This window comes from Choristoneura fumiferana, chromosome 9, assembly GCF_025370935.1.
Source record: "Choristoneura fumiferana chromosome 9, NRCan_CFum_1, whole genome shotgun sequence".
Lineage (NCBI taxonomy): Eukaryota > Metazoa > Arthropoda > Insecta > Lepidoptera > Tortricidae > Choristoneura > Choristoneura fumiferana.
Window position 1 is genome coordinate 10,290,067 of NC_133480.1, and position 4,798 is coordinate 10,294,864.

Here is a 4,798-nt window from a genome sequence, read left to right on the forward strand (position 1 = left end):
CGTTTAACTAATATTATACTTTATATAAAAAATATGGAAGTTTGTCTACAGAAATATTTAGATAATTTAATTTCAAATAGTTATGCACAAAATATTGGTATTAAATTCGCCGTGTTAATATAAAAACTAAGATAATCGTTGAATATGTATTTAACACAAGTCAGTTCCTACGTAACTGTCAGCTTACGACCTGGAGTGGTTCACCAGCTTTGTTATTTTTGATTTTATTTCAAAATGCTTAAAATTCTTCTCAATGATTAATTGGTCCTTTATAAAGTGCGCGAGGGCGCAGGAGGATATTATTAGGACACTTTGTTTTGATTTACCTAATTGTACTCACTAGTGCGTTATACGCATTTATACCTTAACAAGTTCGTTGACATTCAGTCCCTGTCTCAGGGAGTCTCTGCTGCCTATACTCGTATCAAGTGTTTTTTTTGATAATTGCGGCAAATGCTACTGGAGAGTCTGTGTGACATACGAAGTTCTGAAAGAAAATCGTACTGTTTTAGCGTGCTGTCCCTCTTCAAAGTATCTCTTGAGAAAGAGACGTCATGTTCAAACCGCACGGTTAGCCGCATAGTCCGTACGTAGCCTGAGACTGCATTCATCCGAAAACGTGTAGAATTTGCTCGTTTGCCATCCAGTCGAATAAAAAAAAAAACATCGCGCAAAAACTAAGGAAGCAATTTTTCCGCCAAACCATTACAGCCAAGGACGTCCGTCATCATAGAACGCATCCTTTCCAACCAATTAAATGCAAAACACACTGGCCACGAATAAACTAGCTAAGTAAAAAAACAAATTTAATGAATCAGTTGATCCATCTAACACATGATTAGAACACGATTTGTTGGCACAAATTTGTAATTACTCGTAATTACGTTAATGGTTCATTTGGGTAGTAATCTGCTTTTAAATTGCTGGAAAAACTATTTTTTGTCTGCTGTAGTGATTTGTGTTTGCGTTAGTGAAGGATAGCGTGATGATGTCAATAATTAATTACCAATAGAGTTCGATTTGTCAATTTAATTTGTTTTTTTTTCCTTTTGTACAATAAAGAGTTTGCATACATACATTACATTGTTACATACCATTTTGTCACAGGAATTTGCGAGTACAAGTTCGTGGTTAGAATCTTTTTTTTAAATATACTCAAGATACAATGTCAATAACTTTCATGTTCATGCTCATCTTATATTTTTAAGCAGTTTATAAGTTTCTAACTAAATGCTAAGAAGGGTTTCATACCTCATTAAAGAAGCAGAATAAGAGTAATAATATGCGAAAGTTTGGCCTTTATTACATTTCGCAAACATTGGATAAAACGCAGTGTCCGAATAGTACCTACAGACCTAATAAATATAACTGAGACATTATTTTGAATAAAGATCTTCCGAAATAACTGAAAAACTAGTTGAACCGTCCTGACTTAGGTATAATTGTAATTTTAACCGTTTAATTTTTGTAATTTATTCAGATACAGACCTACATGACTACAATGTGTCCTCGGTATCGTATCTGTAGTATCGGAGCAGTCAAGCGCGAACGAGCTGGCCATATCAGGCATTTGCTCCAATAATAAAATAAAAAACAAAACCGTGTCACGAAGAAATGGTTCATGACATCAACTCGTAATGGGTGCCCCACACGAGACCACGGCGGTTACCGATTACACGCGCGGCACACGCGAACCTAACGCGCCGTGAACGTCTGGCGAGCCACTTATTTTTTGCCCAGATCTTGTCCAGATAGATGACTATAAAACACTACACTATATATAGAATTAATAGGGTTTGTTCAATATGCATATTATACAACGTGCAATTTTTGATTTTCGTTAACTTTAAGGGAACTAGGTTAGGTCAATATATGCAGTTAATTTCTCCAAGACATTGGCCTAACATATTATACTGCATAAAAGATATTCAAGAAGTAAGATGAATTATCGCTAAGGTATCTTAAGGTTCTATTTTATTATTCTATGTTTTTAATTACACATCTCTTTATTAGCCAAAGAAAGTTTAAAAAGTGTTTTTTTATGTTCCTCTATGTATCACGTCAATATCACACTCAAAAATTTTAGTATTTCACAATTTGATATTTACAATCATTGTAAATAATGTAACTTACTAACTTTTGCGCAAGTTTTAGCAGTATTTCAAAACATTAGAAACAATAAGAACAAAAAAAGACATTAGAAACATCTATACATTAGCTACATTGTACATACGAGGAGGTACTGAGTCTATATTATTGTTGCTAAATTTCAAAGAACTAAAATTCCTGAGATAAGTAAGGATAAAAATCAACTCTGAATCTTTAAACAACATCAACAATATACCTAGGTGCCGGCGCCATCGATTACGATTAAATCGATATGGATTTCTTTGTAAGTGGCGTCTCAATCGATTATAGACTGATATGTTTTAGACGAACATCATTCTGAAACCTCTCTTTAAAAAATATGGTGGCCATAAATATTTCATATTTCTACAAAGCCTTAAATAAATAAGAACAGTAAAGATGAAAAGTAAGTCGATTGTCGATATTTCTCTGACCGCAGAATTTTATGGATGCGGTGGGAAAATAAGAATTTAATATTGGAAACGTGCTGGCCGGCGACAATTCTTTCATCATAAAAAGGTTTTTTTTTTTTTCTCTGTAAACATCTAGATAGCGATCGAAAACAAACATGTCTTGCGTTGTGGTAGACGTTTTATGTTTTTACTGATCAATAGGTACAAATGTGTAAAAATATTGTTAACAATTGCTGCAAAAGCTTGTTAGAGCGCTGTTTTATGTGCAAGTTTGATGAAAAATAATCGCAAGAGTAGAAAAGAAAAACTGATTTGCTGAGTAGGTAGCAAGAGCAAATAACAAGTTAGGCATAGGGGACAGCGCCACCACTGCCATTTTATAAAACATACTTCCTTTATAAATTGCCCCTTCACGATAAGAGAACGTTCTAGTAGGTATTTGTTTTACCAGAGAATTGGGTGGGATGAAGTGTCAAACTTTTCACATTTTTATACGATGAAAAGATGATGCCACAAAATACAGTTGGTAATTCTTGATTTATACCTATACTAATAATTTTATAATTAACACTTACATCTACGGAGGAAAATTAATTAAACTTTTGTCCACAGGTGTGGTTCCAAAACAAGCGGTCAAAAGAGCGTCGTCTGAAGCAGCTAACATCAATGGGCCGGGGTCCATTTTTCGGCTCTTCTCGCAAAATGCGAGGGTTCCCCATGAACCTATCCCCAGGGGGATTGGACGAAGGACCTCCAGGGTTCCCTTATTTCGCGACGGCGGATGGCAAGTTCGAGTTCGGTTACGGACCCCCGTTCCATCATGACGCGCCTTTCTTCCATCCGCCGCCTGTCATGCCGTTTAACCAGCCAGGTTGGTAGCGTTTTGCATATTTTCCAAACATTTAGAAGTTTATACATATATGGCTTCGCAGCGGAAAATTGTTACATTGGACGCTACGGTGCACTGAGAAAGTAAAGCCATCTCATTTTGTCTTACGGTTATTGCTAACACTACTTTCTCTGTCATGCTTTATTTCGTGACATGACGTTTCGGCGTTAGAGTCGGTACTTATGGCAAAATCGTGTCTAAACTTTTAAATTTTTGATTATTTTCATGCTGGCAACGTTGAGTAACTGATGCACTCAGAAACATCAACTAGCTGAAATTCTCAAATTGTTCTAATTTCAAAAATTTTGCACGCAAAATCATAGCTTACATACAATGAAGTTAACCACTGATAGACACTAATTGAAGTTTACAAAGCGTATAGAAATTAGAACATAATGCTTAGAATTAGAATTAGAGCAGCTAGTTTTGATCCTTTATTTTTGATTCGTTATTAAATAGGTAGTGTTGTAAATAGGTAACTTTTTTTTTAACTTGTATAGACACTAAGTAGTAAGCCTTAGTAACGTGAGCAGGTCGTTTCGCAGGCGGAATGGAGTCGCTGCCGGGCGAATTCCCTGAGCAGTTCCCGCCTCCAGACCACCTTGGGCTTCCCCGCCCCTCCTCCCCCGAGTTCACCTTCGGTGACGCGCCGCCTCCCTCCACCCCGAGGGTCTGGTCTGGTAGCTGAAGCCGGAGCCGCGGGACTACCACGACTGATGCGGCTCTAATGGCTATAAAGTGGACTTCAACAGTGTCATTCAATAAGTGAACGCGCTGTAACTTTGTGATTTCTTTTTTAACGGTCATAGACATAAAATACCGGCTGGTTTTTTTCGTGAATGTGAATAATAAAGTGTACAGAAAAGGCGTTTTATAATATTGATAGTAATTTATTAAGTTATGATAAAATAATTTATTTACAGCTGATTAAGGATAAGCTAATGTTTTGGTTCCTATTTTAAGATAGACGTGGCAATTTTATGATAATATTTTTCTGTGTATGTATTTATTTTTTATTTTTAGTTTAGTGTAAATGGGATCTTATAGTTATTGAGACAAGAGGTCACTCTGAATCTAATGTAAATATAAATTTAGTTGTATATAGACATATTGCTGGACAAGTCTGTACGATATTACATTTATTATGTACTAAGTGGTAGTTATTCGAATAGTAAGTTACAATGAACTTATAATTCCTTTTGTATTCTGCTAATCTTTACAATTGAGTATTTACAACTTTCTTAATTTCTCTATAAGTTAAGAAAATGCATTTCTTTGTAGTTATTCGATTTTGTATCATTTCGAACTTTTATAATAACTTGAAAGTAAAATAAAGTGAAATAAAATGTATGTACTTTATAAACTACAC

At 35.3% G+C, this 4,798-nt stretch overlaps 1 pseudogene; it reads left to right on the plus strand.

Annotated features, from left to right (window-relative positions):
* Positions 1-3,152: 3,152 nt before the first annotated feature.
* On the plus strand, positions 3,153-4,117 carry LOC141431497 (LIM/homeobox protein Lhx1 pseudogene; annotated as a pseudogene).
* The last annotated feature ends 681 nt before the right edge of the window (positions 4,118-4,798 follow it).